The 19,057-nt window shown below is 39.1% G+C and overlaps 2 long non-coding RNA genes across 2 annotated transcripts; both read left to right on the top strand.

Annotated features, from left to right (window-relative positions):
• The first annotated feature begins 1,979 nt into the window (after positions 1-1,979).
• On the top strand, positions 1,980-14,868 carry LOC104658315. The gene is made up of 4 exons (XR_004054749.1): positions 1,980-2,185; positions 4,649-4,726; positions 4,839-4,959; positions 14,104-14,868. It is a non-coding gene; the product is annotated as an uncharacterized LOC104658315 (long non-coding RNA).
• LOC104658314 lies at positions 7,866-12,185 on the top strand. Its single transcript, XR_747415.1, has 4 exons — positions 7,866-7,945; positions 9,780-9,859; positions 10,768-10,846; positions 12,104-12,185. It is a non-coding gene; the product is annotated as an uncharacterized LOC104658314 (long non-coding RNA).
• Positions 14,869-19,057: the final 4,189 nt, after the last annotated feature.

The following is a 19,057-nucleotide window of genomic DNA, read 5'->3' as shown; positions in this document are numbered from 1 at the left end:
TAATATGTTTAAAACTATTTTCAAATGATATATTTTATCAGGGTTTGAACAAATTTATGAGAATATACACAAAAGGAAGAGTCAGTGACTGTAGTGGAATGGAAATTTACTAGCTCATTTTTAACAAAGCCTCTGCTTAACTGGTAGACGCCATTGAGTAATGAGCGCCAGGATTTAGTAAACCAGCCACAGACCAACTCTTTTCACCTAATTTTTGTATCTACATCCATTTGTGATAGCCATGCAGACCAAGGTTGCCCACACACTAGCTCACAACCAAGTCTCCATTATTGATCAACCAAGATATTTTGTAAAAATAGAGACTATTTAATCATACTATGTTTGCAAAAAAAAAAAAAAAAAAAAAAAAAAAAAAAAAAATTTGAAGGAGGCATGTTTGTTTTTTATGAAGCTTATAAATAGTGAAAATACTGCTTTTATCTTTATCTCTTTTTTACCTTTTTAGCGTAGTTTAATGATATACACAAAATGTAGTGCTTGTATAAGATTTATACATAAATATGCATACTGGGGGCCTATATGCATCTGTATTTGTTTTAAACCGAAATGTCTTATTTAAAAAGATGAGATGAAAAGGTTTGAAGTCCTGGCAATGGAAAGCCAAAAGAGTGAAGTAAACTGATGAAGGTGCCTTTTAATTTCCTGTCCGGTCTTCCCATCTTACCTCCTTGTAATGTATCTTTATGACTCCATGTGAAGGGGATTGCATTAAAACACATTTGCATCTTTGGAGAATTGGAGTGTTAGCCGTAGGATGCACTCTTTTGCTTGTTTCATTATACCTGTAGTAGAATCTGAAACCCTTACACATGAATCTCCATCTGAAAAGCTGTTGGTGATCAGATAAAACACTGTCTCCCCTTAATTTTGTTTTTATTTATTTTTCCACAAAAAGCTGTTCGTATTCCAACTCCTTGAGGGTTCAATTCAAGTTTTCTAATTATTTTGCATTGTATTTCTGACAATTAGAACGAGGGACAGGATGGTATAAAAGGTGAAGACAGCAGTTAAAGAGTGACACTATCTGAGGCTTAGTGGCTTCCTGCACATGTAATCTTGATGGCCTTACTTTTCCTCCCTGTGCCTCAATTTTTTCACGTGTGAAACAAAAGTGAAACAGGAATCACTAGTAGCACCTCTCATGAACTTCTTGTGACCAGGAACTGAGTAAATTCACTTGAAGCTCTTGGAAAAGTGGCTGGCGAATAGAAACAATAGATGTTAACTCTTAGCTTTTTGCAAGAAGTCATTCCTATGCTGTTTTCTACAAAATTTTATTTCTGCTTTCCAGATGAAACAGGATTGACACCATTTTAGAAAAATCAACAATAAATGGCACTTAATGAGACTATGTTCCTAAATCTGCATTTCTTTGTGAGAATTTTGATTTTGCTGATTCTTCGTATTCACAACACTAGGTGGCAGTGTTAGCACAGATGGGGGAAAAATACTGCAGGTTTCCCCATTCCCCCATTTCCCTTTCCAGTTTTATAACTTTTTAGTCAGCTTTTGAACCACTGATTAGTACATATTAGTAGTCTGGGGACACCCCAGTGCCGAGTCCTACAGGACACTGGCTGAGGGATTAACAGGACATTTCAATGATCATTGCCTCGTAGGAGCAAATGTGGTCCGTTGCGATGCGAAGAAACTACGTCCTAATTTCTCTATCAGGGGCTTGCACAAGGCTGTTTTTTTGCACAAAAGCTGACTTAGGAACGCTTTAGCTCACCATGCAGAGGCCTGGAGAGTCCTTGATTTTCCCGGAGCGAGCTGGCAGCTTTGACAGAGGCTGTCACGTTTTAGGAATCTCGATGGTCCCCCAGACAATAAGCCAACGGCCTTTGGCGGGTGGGATTTTGCTGAAGTCATTTCTTTGTGACATTGTGGGAGAGGAAAGTATTTGCCAGGTCACTGGGGTCCTGACTTTAAAATCTGCCAGTTTTTAAACTAAAATGTTTATTCTTTTTAGATGATTACCCGGAGCTCCTCTGAGAAAAATAGGAGTAGATTGCTGCAATTACCATGGGTTAAAATGAAAGATGGGATGACCTGGCTGTACAAAGGCATAGGGACTCAGGAAGACGAGAACTCCTGCTCCTTCACTGAATCGGATTTTCCTGACTGTAGAGCCCAGATCAACCCTTCCATTCCATCAATTTGGGTCTCTCTCTCTCTCTCTCTCTCTCTCTCTCTGTATATATATATCGATCTATCAATTTATCACTCCTCCATAAATCTGCATGCACACATGTACATATATACACACACACATATATTTTTGTTTATTCATTCAACCCGTAAATATTTGAGTGCCCACTGTGTGCCAGTTACTGATCTCAACAACACAGATGAAGCAGTGAACAAAACAGATAACGTTGCCCCTCTTAAGGAGCTTATATTATATTGTAGTGGGGGACACATCAGGTGTTAAACACTGTGAAGTAAAGTGATATAAAAGGATAGAGAGTGGTGAGGAATACAGGGGATTCTATTTATTTTGTTTTATTTTTAATTAGTATGGATACATAATAGTTGTATATATTTATGGTACATGGGATGTTTTGATACGAGCATACAATGTGTAACGTCAAATCAGGGCAATTGGGGTATCACCTCAAGCATTTATTATTTCTTTGTGTTGGGAAAATTCCAATTCCACTCTTTTAGGTATTTTTAAATGGGCAACAAGTTATTGTTAACTATAGTCACCCTATTGTGTATTTCTATCTAACTGTATTTTGTACCCATTAACCATCCCCATTTTATCCTCCCCACAGCCCTTCCCAGTCTCTGGTAACTATTATTCTCCTCTCTATCTCCATGAGTTCAATTGTTTTAATTTTTAGCTCCCACATACGAGTGAGAATATGCAAAATTTGTCTTTCTCTGTCTGGCTTATTTCACTTAACATATTGTCATCTAGTTCCATCCAAATTGTTGCAAATGACAATATTTCATTCTCTTGTGTGGGTGAAAAATATTCCACTGTGTATATGTGCCACATTGTCTTTACCCACTCATCCATTAATAAACAGGCTGATTCCCTGTCTTGGGTATTGCAAATAGTGCTGCAATAAGCATGGGAGTGCATCTGTCTCTTTGATACACTGATTTCCTTTCTTTTGGATATATACAGTGATATATATATTCTTTTGGATATATATATTCTCTTGGACATATATATTCTTTTGGATCCAGCAGTGAGATTGCTGGATCATATGGTAGTTCTATTTTTTAGTTTTTTTAAGTAACCTGCATACTGTTCTCCACAGTGGCTGTGCTAATTTACATTCCCTCCAACAGTGTACGAGGGTCCTAGGGGATTCTATTTTAGATAGGAATTTGCTTGGGAAATTGAGTATGCTGATGTCTTAGCAGAAACCTGAATGAAGTGAAGGAGTGAGATGTGCACCTTTCTAGGGGAAGAATATTCCAGCCAGAAGGAAGAGCACACAGGTGCTCTGAGGACATTGGTGGGTAAGACTTGGGGGCAGGCAGGGGCAGATACAGATTGATGGAATCTGAAACTTAATTAAAGTCTGTCACCCTCTTTAACAGAGAATACAAACTTAGGTGCAAATGCGAATATTTAGAATAAGAAAATCCCATGAAATCACAAAATTTAAAAAGCTGATAAACTGTGTATGCATAGTCCAGTAAGGCATTTTTATTCATTAACTGCGTGACACATCTGTGTCACTTTTCCTACAGTTTTGGCTACACACTATGCTTCTTCACAGGTTTCTGATGGATAATAGATAATTTAGTCTTTCTCTTAGCATAGTTGAGCCAAATATTGACAGTTTACGCATTTCTTTCAGCTTTATGCTTCTTTTTGGTTATGCCATGTAAATTTCTAAGATTCTCAAAATTGGGAAAACCATCTTAGAAATTTTCTTTGCATGTGAACTGTAATATTTGGAAGAATTTTCATGGATTAGCTTCTGATTTTGTTCATTTCAAATCTTGTTTTTTTCTACTGCTGAACACTACTAAAGCTGGCTGCCATAAGTCATAACTCATTTGACTTATGCCTTCCATCTTCATATCACAATATTGCAGGGAGGGTCAGCACGGAGGAGGACAGGCATGTCCTTGAAACCATTCCCGTTCCTATGTAAACCAATACATAGAAGCGACTGCAAGCCACATGACTATATCTCACTCACACAAATGACACATCTTTAAATCAACTTCCCTTCTCCAGGTCCTACAAACGCCCATGGCCACCCCAGTGCCTTCTGACAAGAAGGAAGATCTAACAGAGGCAAAGTAGAAATGAAAAGAGACAGGGATGTCAACTGATTGTGGTTAAGATATTTTTCTTTTGCAAACTTTACAAACTCTTATGACTTTGTGAATGCATTACTGTCCAAGTAAGGGGCCTACACCTTAAGCTTCATGAGCTCCATGGCAATCCACCTCTGGGGGAACAGGAAGATACTCCTGCCCTACTGTTAAGTCATTGAGGGAAAGGAGGTCTGGAGCATAGGATTTGTTTGGGAGATTAACTTAATATAACTCAGTGTTCAAAACATACTGAACAGGCCATAGCTAACAGATTTCCCGTCTTTTACATTTGTGCCTCACCAACATGTATATCGTGAAACCATGGGATAAAAAGACCACAGATTTGGGAATGATGATTTCACTGAAAGTGCAGTGGTGGATAAAGGGGAAGCAGGGTTAGGCAATTTCAGTGGTAAGTTACTAGTCATTTTAACATTGAAATATTTTTAAAAATATAATTCTCATTTGTAAAGTAGTATGCAGATTGCATGTGACTTTTTTTCTTTTCTTTTTTTTTGAGATAGGGTCATGCTCTGTCACCTAGGCTGGAGTTCAGTGGAACATTCTCAGCTCACTGCATCCTCAGCCTCCTAGAGGGTTCAAGCCATCCTCCCGCCTCAGTCTTCCAAGTAGCTGAGACCACAGGTATGCATGACCAAACTTGGCAATTGTTTTTTCTTGTAGTACAGATGAGGCTCTTACTATATTTCTCAGGCTGTTCTTGAACTACGGGCTCAAGCAATCCTCCCACCTTGGCCTCCCAAAGTGCTGGGATTACAGGTGTGAGCCACTGTGCCCAGCAGCACATGACTTTTTTTTAAAGCTAAAACAAACTTCCAGGAGAATCTGTCCCTTGCAATGGCCTGGTTTAGGGACATCACCTCTTCTTCAGTTAGGGTTTCGTAAGTAGAAAATGTAGAGAAGTTGCATCCTATATAGACTATGACCCCTTGTCTAGAAAGGTGACACTTCTGACAATACTGGAGCTGACAAGTTTTCTTCCTAGTTATGGTTATTTGCATGATTTATTTGTGGGATGAGAAACAATCTAGGAGAGAGGCTAAGAGTGCAGGTTCTGGCACCAAATTTCCTGTACCGGACTCCACTGTTCACTCTCTGGGTGAGAAATCTCTCTGTGTCTCAGTTTTATCTGTAAAATGGGGATCATAATAGTACTACACAGATCATGCAGTTGTTATGAGCATTCCCTAAATTAATTTTGGATGTAGGACAGTGACTTGGCACAAAGTCAGTATTCGGTCCTCGCCAGCTACTTTATTTTTTTTTAATTGACAAGTATAATTATAGGTATTTATGGGATACCATGTGATGTTTTGATGTATGTTTACCTTGTAGAATGATGAGATCAAGCTAATTAAAAATCCATGGCCTCACATATTTATTTTTTTGTGTGTGCAGGGAAAACATTTAAAATCTAGTCTTTTAGCAATTTTGAAATACACAGTGCGTTATTATTTACTATAGTCACCATGCTGTGCAATAGATCACTGAAGCTTATCCTTCCTGTCCAACTGAAACTTTGTACTCTGAGCAACATTATCTCCTTTCCCCATTATCCCTCCCCCAGCCTCCCGTAACCCCCAGCCAGCTACTTTAATGATCTCTCTGTGTTTCTTCTCAGGCTATCGCTTCTGCGATCCTCAGTCTGTGCTGGTAAGAGAATTAGCTGGAATTCATGGTGCCACTTATGGAACATGTAAAAAGGCCCAATTAATCAAGATGGGATGTGTCACCAGGCCTCATAAGGGCCATGGTCATATTTTTAAAAATTGTCTTAGAGCAGAAATTTTTTCCCCAAATAAAATTATAAAAAGTGTGAATGCTTAGGTTGAACCAGAGAATCAGGCGGCCCGCAGAAGCCCAGTCTAGTATCACCTACCCTCTCTTGCAGGGTCCTGAGAACCCTCCAACACCTTATTGTTTCATAGAACACAGTCTGAAAAGCCCTAAAACTTGGCAAATTCTCTTTCCTAAATTTCAAAAGAAAAGGCAGGTATTCGTCTAAATACAGCCAGGCCAACCTGTCATGTTAATGAGGCTGGATTTACTAAGGGCAATTTACTCACCGATAAATCTGCAGAGCTGTATTTGAGGTTGGCTTTAATCTTGTCTACCAACCAAACCTCTGACCAAAATTTCAAATTGACTGACTTGAGTTTCATCTCTAGTTTCTACCTTGCTTATTTGTACGGTTTTAGGGAAGACAATAAAAGAAGGAAATTGAGGGTTGGTGGCTTTCATTTTAGATTCCACTAACATTTATTGAACGTCTAGACCCTGTGACATGAACTCTCATTATTAACCTGTAAAGTGAGTATTTATATTTTAAGATGACTAAAGTGAGGCTCACAGAGGTTAAAAGCCTTGTTCATAACAGAACTGAAATGAGTTACAGACTTTTTTTTAACCCAAAGTTGTAGATTTTTATACCCACTGTATATTGCAATGTGAAAATGGTAACATCTTGCATTTATATAAAGCTCTGTTATGTATAAAACAACCTTTCCTTTTGAAAATCTTGCCATTTGGAACTCAGATATAGTTCTTTTATTTTCCTTCTTTTTTAAAAAACTAATTATTGGTTCTCAAACTAAAGATGACAAAATCTAGTCTGTGAAAATCAGTCAAAAACCAAAGACCACTTAAGAGATGTACCTGGGATTCAAACCAGTTCATCTGGCAGCAAACCATTCCCAGCTCACTACACCCCAGAGTGAGAGCCTTTGCCCCTTGTATCCAGCCTCAGCCACTTTCCTGGTAAAGTGTGTGCTTGGTGACCCCTAAATCAGGATTTTAAAAATATGCATCAACTTGGCTTCTTTTGCTCCATGGGAGCCCAGCCCTCTCTGATCATAACCACCGCAAGCTTCCCTTTATTTTTCAGCAATCAGTTCATTTATGCCTGGCTCCAGGTGGCAGGAGGGCTGGCTGTTTAAACTCTTTCATTACAAAGGAAAAAGAGCCTTATTGCATAAGAGAGGTGATGGGAGGGAGATAGTACCTTGTATCCATTAAACGTCTAGCCTAAACTAACCTCGGATCTCTGAAGCCCTGCTGTGGTTAGAAAATAACATGAAGAGGAGTGCCAAGACCTGGATTCCAGTACCGCCTTTTAAAACACTGTTATCTTGGGGAAGTCACTTTACCTCTTCAGACCTTGGGTTTCTGGTCAATAAAATGAGATGTTCGGACACATGCCTGAAGTGGGCTTTTCTCACCACTAGGGGGCAGGCAAATACAACTCCTGGGTGCTTCTGTAGCTCACACAAGGGTAAATAACGGAAAGTTTTAATACAAACTTAAAAATTAAAAAAAAAAAAAAAAAAGTAAAATAAAACCCGGGGTTTCTGATAGGGCCTTTGAGTACTCTCAACTCTAGCCCTTCATATTATTTGGGTTCAATTACATGCATTGCATGCCACAATAATGTCTCGCATTTGTTGAGAGCTTACTGTGTGGAAGCTTACTCTACGCAACATGTTACCTTTGATCCCCAGGACAACTGTGCAAGGCGGGCATGATCCACGTTTTACCCGGAAGGATCCTGAGGCTCACGGAGGTCATGTAGCCTGCCGAAGGCTACCCAGCTAGCAACTGGCAAAGCTAGGAGGTAGTGCAGATCTGATCACTTCTAAGCCAGACTCTGCTTTTATTTTTTGCTGGTTCCCATAGTTCCTCTCTCTCACAGCCCCCTGGGTGTGTGCATATGGTCCACTCTATCACTACAGTCATGAAGGATAATGCCATGGAAACATTTTTCTCTGTGTTTGAGTGATTCTAATTTCATGAAATGATAGAAATAATAATTATGTTAAATATTGTCAGAACATTATTTCTGGAATAGTATTTGATTAACTTGTATTGTCTCCATTCATCCCACAAAGCTCTGGGGCCCACATTCCACACTCCTTTGTTCTTCCTGGAGGCTGTTCTCCACCAGCGCCTCTCCTATTCTCTCTCCCTGAAGCTTACAGCTACAAATGCCCATAGGAATCAACACAAACTCTCCCATCCAGCCTCTATTGTTTGCCATTTGCCCCTCCCCATCTCACCTTGGCTAAGGTTTTGCTTTGGCCTGCTATTTCCAGTCATGTCAATCAATGTATGTTTCTTAACAGTAGCCACCATTTGAACTATTCTCTCATACTTGCCACATTCAGTTACTTAATATTTTTAACATCAAATTGAAAATGTATCCTTCAAAATACTTTCATTGAATATCGTTACCAAACTCTGAATATGACTTTGCTTAACTTTTATTTTCTATTTTATTAATTTAATCACCTTGTATTTTGCCTCTCAGATCTCTTGTTTCATGTGTTTACAGTGTATTCCTAACTAGATGCAAATTTCTTGAAATCACTGGTATTTGATTTCTCCAAGTATTTAGTTGAGTATTAATAATAAAATACTGAGCTGGATTCCATTTCTAATCCTAATTAATGAGGCAGGAAGCCGATCAGGTGCATCATTTCATAGCTCAGTCAGTCATCAAATATTAAGTGCCCCCTGGGGAATATTGTGGGAACCTATAATGTTCCAAATTCTATGCTTTGTGCTTTAATACATGGTCTCATATTATTCTCCCAAAAACCCAGTGGAGAAAACACCATTATTATCATTCACAATTAGCAAGTGAGATAGCCAATAAAGGAAGGAAATAAAGGAAGGAAATTAACAAGTGAGATGGACAAGTGAGATGGACAAGTGAGATGGACAAGTGAGATGGACAAGTGAGATGGCCAAGAGTCTTATTCAAAGTCACAATGCTGATCAGGGTGGGATTTAAATACAGGGAGTCTGACCCCAGCTAAAGCTCATGACTTTAATCACTCCTGTATCCCACCTTATATCCAGACTTTGGCACTGTTTTGCCTTGAGGTTGCAGAACTGGGGGTTAGGAGAAGGTACAGGAGTAATAATGGGGAAAGTCATGAGAGTGGAACTGGGTGGCTGGGTGGAAGTCTTCTTATTCCACAATGTGACTCTCCCTGTAACCACAAACATCTTGAAGCAGTAAAATCTAAATTTCATGAAATGCTTCAGAGTCAAGTCCTTACAGAAACTCTGGGAAAAATTCAAAGTAGCTCAAGAAGGTGCAAAGTCTTAGTGAAAATTCTGATTTTATCTAGATTTATTAAAGAACTGGGTGCCTCAGCTGTGAGCAAAAGTTACTAGTTTGGTCACCGGTCTTTAAAACCAAACCAAACCAAAGCAAACAACAAACAACAGAAAACATGTATCACTTTGAATTAAAATGACTCAATGAGAGAACATGTTGATGTCAAACAAAGGTAAGTTCCCAGCTGAGGATCACTAGGCTTCTGTGGTCTTCCCAGATCCACTGCTACATGGTCACTGTGAGAACTGCTTGTGGCCTTGGGAGTGCACAAAGGCTGGTACTCTTTTTTATCCTGTCCCTTGTTTCTTTGCATCTGTCATAGTTGCTGCAGAATAGCAAGTCTATCACTCACAATGGCCACAAATCAGAACAAATGATCATTACAAACAACCCATGTAGACAGTAAGTGCCAATTAATTATTAGATCTGGCTAGTCCAAACATGTGCTGTGCTGTTTCTCTGATTGCTAGAAAGAAAGAAGAGGCGGGCTGTGGGCTAGACTTTAGGTTGCATGGAAAACTAGGGTTGGCCACTGACATTGGCAAATCTGGTAGATTTTCAGAAAAATACCAGAGGGTGATTAGAGCATATGGGACATTCCAAAAACAGAAGGTCAAGTAAGTGGTACCCAAACCTCTCTAATTATTGGAATTACCTCATGGGTTAAATAAAAACAGATGCTAGGCTCTATCTATGACCTATTGAAACTTTAGTCATGGGAGATGAGAAGATGCATTAAAAAGCAAAAATTCCCCATGTGATTTTGATAATCATTTTAAGGAACAATTTATTTGAGGACACATTTCATAATTGGTCTTTACTTGTTGTTTTTGAAACTTTTGCTGTTCATTTCTTGGTGGAGATCCAGGACTGTTTTCTTGGTTACAGAGGTCAATTAGTTAAGCAAACGAAATAGTGGACCAAGCATTCAGGATTTATATTGCGTGTGTGTGTGTGTGTGTGTGTGTGTGTGTGTGTGTGTGTGTAATGTATTTAAAATATGACTTAAGGTCTATAATTAAGCCCAGTGAAAATGTAGTATTTTAGTGTTTGGTTTTATGCTACATTTCATGTGTGAAATGATAATGATTATAATATAATAAAAATGATCATACTCAGAACCCATCTCAACAGTGTCAATTACGCATCATTGCCAAGTGCATGGCTATGGTAGGTTGCTTCAGCTTCTTTCTTTCTTCTAGGTTAAGATAATTGCAATTTATTGTCTTCTAAACATAGTATCTTGTAGACTTTTCAAATACCGAAAAAGACCAGTACAATTCGCATAATGACAATTGCCCTTTCCCCAGGTTTTCTCTCGTAGGGCAGCAATTTTTGAGTCCATAGATGGACCAGTAGGAAGTCTATACTGAAATCAGCATTGTGCCTGTAAGTTTGCTTGGGGATCACCTCAATAAACTCTGGGACATATACTTCTTTCTTCAGAAAAATCGGTCATATTTTTCTGGCGTGGAGCCAGTTGTAAGACAAAGGACTATGTCACTGGTTATAGCGCTATTTCTGAACTAAGTAGTACAGAATGTTCTTAATTGACAGAAAGTGATAAAAAAACAAATATAATGACTAGATATCCATGTGTGCATCAGAGGCTCTGATGCAGAGGAACCAGTGTTGGAGATTCTGTGATTGCTTTAAAAATACACTCAAAATAAATTGGAAAAACATAAAAGCTTCAATTCCCAATTAGGTGTCTTTAAAGTAAGTATTGGAATAGAAAGGAAATTTTAATTAAAAAAATAAAAATTCCTAATAAAAAGTATATGTTTACTATGAAACACCTATGTAAGAAATTAATAAGCATTTCTTGGGAAACAAAACTTTAGAAAAAATAGACACAAAAAGGTATAAATGGAATAATAAAATTTTGAAAGAATAAAAGTGTTGAAAAGTGTGCTTTACATATTCGTTAACCAAAAAGAAACTGGATTCCTTGTATCCAATTTTATTTTGTAACATAAACTTGATCATATCATTTAGAATAGTGGGTCTCAACTTTCTGAAGGCACAAAACTTCATTTATTTTCTAGTAACTCTACATAATCATATCTGTACTTTTATAATGTAATAATTGTGGCAATGCATAATTAGAAAATCATAAGGAATTTAATAGCACTTCAAATAATTGCTATTTCATAAATCAGAGCAGTGCATATGAATGATATAAATTTTAAAACAGTAGCAGCTATATGTGCAAGACATTTATGCAATCTATAGACATTGTTTGAGTATATATGCTCTGAAAATATGGATTCTTCTATCCCTTCTTGTGTTAATTCTCCAAATCCCCAGGGGACTCATGGCCCACGTATTTGGGATCATTACAGAGTAAAAACAAGAATAATGAATGATTTGTTAACCTCTCCCAGAGATGTGTCATCAAAGGCCTCCAGGCTGAAATGTATTCTCTCCTACTGAGGTCTGCACTGAGCACCACTTACATCCGATGGAGCCCATCTTGCTGACCTGGATCCCTGGCCACATGTGTCTGAACAGTATGATGCGGAAGAGAGCCAGAGAAGGGGAGCCAGTTGCTAGTGCTGAATGAGGATTTGGGGCTAATCATTTTGCCTCCCTTTTTATTTGCTAAATTAAGACTCCAATGCTCTTATTATTATCCTGTAATAGGATACTGAGAGGAATAAAGTTAATAGGAAGGAGCAATCAGAAAGCTTTGACTGAAAAGAATTATTTAAACCACTGGAGAAAACTTGTCCAATTATGAAGAAAGAAGTGAAACCAATGTAAACTTTTGGGTTTTTCTGTTTGTATAAATCAATGACAAGGGGTCTGGAGCATGCAATTTTCTTCCACATATGTTATTCTTTCACAAGCAGATAGAAATAAAGGCACCCAGCCTGCAGGAGAAAGTTTGGAATAGCGGGTCTGAAATAACTCTGCTTGTTGTTTACCCTCTCCTGTGGCTAGCCTGACCTATAAATCATGGTTTAGATTCCGGCTGAACCTCCCCTAGTGCCATGCAATACCCGGTACTCAGTGGTGTGTAAAAATTCTTTGGAAGTTGCTTAGATGAATATATAATAACTTTTCATACATTCAAAATACCGTTTATTTAACTCACAAGAGAGGAACTCTAATCATGGCAATATTAAGCACTATAATGAACCACAGGGTAGCAGATGAGCCCTGGGGTAAATAGTTTCTGTGCTATTGATTTACTTATTTGATTTCCTTGTGAAACGTTCATGACCTGAACCATTGCTGTAGAATACAAATGCAGGTTTTCTATCCAAGTCAGGCATTAAGATTATTTCTTTAAAAGAATCTGAGTGTTCTCTGGCAAGCCAAAGGAAGACTAGTTAGTGTCTTGGGCCCTGGAAGTCAGTGTTTTGCAGTTTGATCAGGTTTGTGAGAATGATTTCTCTCTAGAGAGTGCCACAACTTCTATCAAGACACCATCCATATTATTTCATTTCTAGAAACTTCCATTTAGAGCTCACTATCTGCATGACATTCTGTTGCATATATGTTTGTGATCTGAAGATATTAAGATATGATTCTTATCCTCAAAGAAATACACAATATTTACAATAGCCATATGGCTACAGAAGACAATCAAACATATAAGATGCAAGCTTAGATGCCTCGGGGCCCAGGCAGAGAGTGTCAATGTGTGGAGCTGCCTGCTATACGACAATAGGGAGTGATGGGCACTGTGCTCGGCTGGGACATTCATTACCCTCTTAAGTTCAAATTCATATTTAAAAACACTGCTCTGCTGGTCAAGGAAAAACATACATGGGGGTACATTAACTCTTGAACTCTTTTTGGGTGCACATACTCTTGTTCCAGTGTCTAGCAGCTGTGTGAAGTTGACTTAATTGACACAATTTTGCAAATAAGGTAGAGGCTCTACAAGGTCAAGGTCTTGGCCAAGGTGACTCAGTTAAGTAGGAGGGCAAAGATAAGAAGTTGAAATTCTATGAACCCAAGCCTGGTTATTTTTTTAAAAAACTAGCAGGTGCAGGAAGAAGCCAGAAATGGTAACTAATTATTTTGCATGTACTCACTTTTCTGATATCTGACTCATTATTCAAGGGCTCCTCCAGTGAATTTGTCTTGCCAGTTTCCCCATATTTTCATACAGCATTAAAGAACACAATAAATGTGAATGATCCTTCATAATCAACATGCTTCTGATATGTCAGGGGTCTCTAGGTTACATTCAATATATTCATGGATTGTGCTTTCCAAAGACAGGATGATGTTGCTGAGTAAAACAGATTCATGAACAAGAGGGAGCTGCTACCCTCTGAGCAGGCTGGTCTATCCGGAGTGGACTCAACACAGAGCTACAGATTTCTAGGGATTTCTGAGCAGGTTGCCCAAAATGAGTATAGGACTTGAGGTCTTATCTTCAGGCCAAAAAAAATATGGACTTTGGAATTAAGAAAAGGTAGATACAAAACGTCTGGTCCTGGGTGACTTCGAGGAATCCAATTAAACCTTTGATATCAACTTTGTTGTTTGAAAATGGAGAAAAACATATCATGGGGGTTAAATGAGTGAATATAGTTAAGCCAGGTGTTGAGTGCAGTTATTAATATTAGTGAATCAAAAGTATTCAATAATGCTGGTTCTCATCTCTCCATCTTTCTTTCCCCCAGCTTTGTATCCAGTGGAGGAGGCTTGGGCCCATGCTGGTAAAATGAGAAGTTAGGGGAGGATGTCCTCAGAGAGCTGGAAGATCATGGTCCTCATTGTCACAACCCATACAGTGTTGATAGGGACAACATATGCCTTGGAATGTTTCAAATACTTTGCCACAGTTAAGGGACACCGAACAGCAACTCAGTTTTGGAAAACAAAGTGGAATTTCTGGAAACTGCTAGCATAAAAGCTTTGACAGGGTCGCATGCAGATTAGCATAATTTTTATTACATTTTCTATTTTAGTCCTGTGAGATACTAATTTGGATTTCATTGGGCCCATTGAGCGGCTTTTGTTCTTTGGCTGTGAGTTTAATTATTTAGTTATTTATGAGTGCATCTGGGCATAAGTGCCACAGTTTTATTTCAGTGACAAATTTATGGTCAGTGAATTTTAGTAATTAATGAATAAATTATTTCTCCTTCATAAACGCCTCTGCAATTTGTGATTTTCATAACAATTCATAATACTTAAGAAAAGTTCTTTATTAGTTGAAAAAGCCAATGCTGATGGAATCAGTAAAGAGAGATTTCAAATTGCTTTAATTAACTGTATTAGTTAGTATTCATCATGTGTAAGATATTGAATTGACTTTAGTTGTCTCTCTTAGCATTTAGTTGCCTAAAATCTGTCTAAGATATGAATATACTGTGTTAAAATAAATTCTAATTCTATTGTGAAGTACATGGCAAGAATAAAAGGCTCTCCTTTATAATCTTTAATTCATGGTGTACCCTCAAGTCCTTGAAATTTGCCAAAGATAAAAAATTTGCATATATAAACAAATGCATATATCAGCATTCTAAAAAAGAAAATCATAAGCCACTTTGTAATGTGATTTGAAGGAATTAGAGAAGTTTACAACAGTTTGTACGTTTCAATTTTTTTTTTTTTTTTTTTTTGAGACGGAGTGTCACTCTGTCACCCAAGCTGGAGTGCAGTGGCGCGATCTCGGTTCACTGCAAGCTCCGCCTCCTGGGTTCCCGCCATTCTCCTGCCTCAGCCTCCCGAGTAGCTGAGACTACAGGCACCCGCCACAACACTCGGCTAATTTTTTGTATTGTTAGTGGAGCCGGGGTTTCACCGTGTTAGCCAGGATAGTCTCCATCTCCTGACCTCGTGATCCGCCCGCCTCGGCCTCCCAAAGGAGGGATTACAGACGTGAGCCACCACACCCGGCCTCAATTTTTTTTTTTGAAGCAAAATCAACACAAAAAAATTCGTTAAACCCTATTATCCACAAATCACTGCACTAAGTGGAGTGGGGCAAGAAATGATGAATAAGAATAATCCCCACCTTTTTGGAGCTCACTGTTGAGTGAGGAGGATGGAAGACACAGTTATTCGAATGATTAAGGGAGTTTGCAAGAATGTATGAGTATGAGCGTGTATAGAACTAGTCCTCACCAATGCTCTGAAGCAGAGCCATGCTCCTTCGTTTTGTAGGGCCTGATTTAAGTTTTACTCTAGAAATATCAAATCACAGACTGTTTCCTTGAGGACAGGGATTCTTGTAGGTTTTTTCTCGATTTTTCTCTTTTCCCTCACAACAATATCCATTCCATCAATAATTCCTGTCACCTCTACTTTCAAAATATGTACAGTCATGCATCGCTTAATGAAGGGGATAAATTCTGAGAAAGTCATGGTTAGGCAATTCTGTTGCTGTGTGCCCATCCCAAAGAGTACTTAACACAAACCTAGATGGTATAGTTGTCTATGCGCCTAGGCTGTATGGTGCAGCCTGTTGCTCTGAGGTCACAAACCTATGCAGCATGTTACTGTACTGAATACCGTGGGCAACCATAACACAATGGTAAGTATCTGTGTATCGAAACATAAGAAAGGTACAGTAAAAATACCCTATAAAAGATACAGAATGATATGGGACCCTTTCCATGAATGGAACTTGCAGGACTGGAAGTTGCTCTGGGTGAGTCAGTGAATGAGTGGTGAGTGAATGTGAAGGCCTGGGACATTGCATTACTGTAGACTTTCTAAACACTGTACAATTAGGATATACTCAATTTATTTAAAATGTTTTTCTTTCTTTAATAATAAATTAACCTTAGCTTACTGTAGCTTTTTTTACCTCATAAACTTAAGTTTTTAAATTTGTTGACTCTTTTGTAATAAAATTTAGTTTAAAACACAAATACATTGTACAGTTTTACAAAATATTTTCTTTATCTCCTCCTCCTCCTCCTCCCTCTTCTTCTTCTTCTTTCTTCTTCTTCTTCTTCTTCTTCTTTCTTCTCTTCTTTCTTCTTCTTCGTCTCCTTCTGCTTCTTCTTACTCTTCCGCTTCCTCTTCCTCTTCCGCTCCCTCCCCCTCCCTCTCCGCCTCCTTCTCTTCTCCTTCTCCTTCTCCTTCTCCTTCTCCTCCGTCTCCTCCTTCTCCGCATCTCCTCCTTCTCCCTCCTCCTTCTCCTCCTTCTCCTCCTTCTCCTCCTCCTCCTCCTTCTTCTTCTTCTTCTTCTTCTTCTTCTTCTTCTTCTTCTTCTTCTTCTTCTTCTTCTTCTTCTTCTTCTTCTTCTTCTTCTTCTTCTTCTTCTTCTTCTTCTTCTTTTCTTCTTTTTCCTCTTCTTCTTCTTCACAAACTTTCACTCCCATTGCCTAGGCTGGAATGCGGTAGCACAATCTCTGCTCATTGCCTCAACTTCGCGAGCTCAGGTGATCCTCCCACTTCAGCCTCCTGAGTAGCTGGGACTACAGGTGCATACCACCACACCTGGCTAATTTTTGTATGTTTTATGTGGAGACAGGGTTTCACTATCTTGCCCAGGCTGATCTCGAACTCCTGAGCTCAAGCCATCCGCCCTCCTTGGCCTCCCAAAGTGATAGGATTACAGGCGTGAGCCACTGTGCCCAGCCTATGTCCTTATTCTATAAGCTTTTTTCTCTTTTTAAATTTATTATTTTTTTACTTTTTAAACTTTTTTGTTAAAAACAACAACACAAACACACATGCTAGCCTAGGCCTACACAAGGTCAAAATCAGGATCGTCACTATCACTGTCTTCCACTTCTACATCTTATTCTACTGGAAGCTCTTCAGGGGCAATAACACACATGAAACCGTCATCTCCCACAAAAACAATGCCCTCTGGAATGCCTCCTGAAAGACCTGCCTAAGACTGTTTTACAGTTAACCTTTTTTAAAAATAATAAGTAGAGGGAATACACTCTATGATGATAAAAGGTATAGCATAGTAAATACATAAATCAGTAACAGTCATTTATTGTCATTTTCAAGTATTATGTACTTTACATCATTGCATGTGCTAGATCTTTCTACAACTGGCAGTGCAGAAAGTTTATTTCCATCAGCATCATCACAAACGTGCTTAATGTGTTGCACTATGATATTACCATGGCTATGATGTCATGATGGCTACAATGTCACTAGGTGATAGGAATTTTTCAGCTTCATAATATTATGGGACCACCATTGTCTATGCAGTCTGTTGTTGAACGAAATGTTGTTATGTGGCTTATGACTGTATGCAGTCTGTACACTTCTACCACTGGTCTACAGCCTAAGCCTCTGCCAAGACTTTCTGTTTCTTTTTGATGCTCCCCAGTCAATTCTCCGCCCAGTAGCCTCAATGTTTCCCTCTCTGATCCAGTCATGTAGGATTTTTTGTTTCTCCAACATGCCCACTCTTATTCTCGACCCAGGGCCTTTGTTCTTACTCTTCTCTCTGCCAGGATCATTTTCCTCCAGATCCTCTCATGCCTCATTTTCTACCTCATTTGGGTCTCTCTCTACTCAAATGTTACCTTCTTAGGTTTACCTGACTCTTTAAAACAACTTCCCTATCACCTCCACCAGACCAGTTTTTCCATGGTCAGGGTTTAAGCAGAAAAACTTGATCTGTCTGTCTGTCTGTATGTCTTTCTGTCTGTCTGTTGATTTGTACTGTTTTTCCCTCTCTCTCTCTCTCTCTAGCTGTTGCTGGAGCTTAACGTCCACAGGGCAGCAGTCAGGAGAGAAGAATGAATGTAATAATGGGTATATGGTAGAGTGATCAGGGGCTAACTGGAACCCACAAGCATGAGCTGAAACTCATGAGGATGGACTGAAACCTGTGTTGTTGTTGTTGTTGTTTTTGCCTTTGACTTTGCAAAAAGGATATCATGCAGAAGCAAAGGCCCTTCCTCAAGGAGCTAAACACACACACGTGGCCAAGGAGTCAACCTGGCCCAGATATTGAAGAAGCTGAAGGAGAATTGGGGAAGGTAGTCCTGGCAGCTGCTTTATGCCAGTGAGGTCAGAGCAGGACCAACGTGTGTGAGCTACGAGAGGCTGCCGCCTCCCTCTTTCCTTTACATCCCCAAGAATCTTCCTTGTGGCCTAGCCAGAAATACACAAGAAATGGAATTCTGGGAAATGGAATTCAGCCCAGCCAAACTGACATAGTACAAAGCCATCACAGTACCTGCAGTAGGTAATATTGTGCTATTTATTTGTTTCATGAAAGCAGGTATTTTTCTAGTGTGCAACAGAATAGTACCTGGCACATAGTTGCTATTCAAGAAATATTTATTGAATGAATATTATATCTAAAGACATCTGGTCTGAGGACAGGAGCCATGATCAAATCAAGAGGTTGGGAGAGCAGGCTAAGTCAACTGGCAATGCTGGTTTATGGAATGAGCTGGACCCTATTTAGAGAATGAGCAGGAAGCAACTCCCTCTTTCTCCTGCTGCCCCTTCAAACATACTGTCAGGGGCCAGATCTTCCCGTCACTAGACAAAATTTTGGCAAGTCCCTCTATATTCTTCAGCCATAAGAGCAGTCTCATTCAAGAGAGACTACATTAAGTCTTTAAACTTTTAACCAGGATAAAGCTTCCCCTCACCCCAGGTTGGTCCTGCTTTGAGCATGAAGTCTGTGGTGAGGGAGGA

Source organism: Rhinopithecus roxellana, chromosome 18 (genome assembly GCF_007565055.1).
Source record: "Rhinopithecus roxellana isolate Shanxi Qingling chromosome 18, ASM756505v1, whole genome shotgun sequence".
NCBI lineage: Eukaryota > Metazoa > Chordata > Mammalia > Primates > Cercopithecidae > Rhinopithecus > Rhinopithecus roxellana.
Note: the sequence above shows the minus strand (reverse complement) of the source record. Positions and strands in the feature narration are given on the sequence as shown.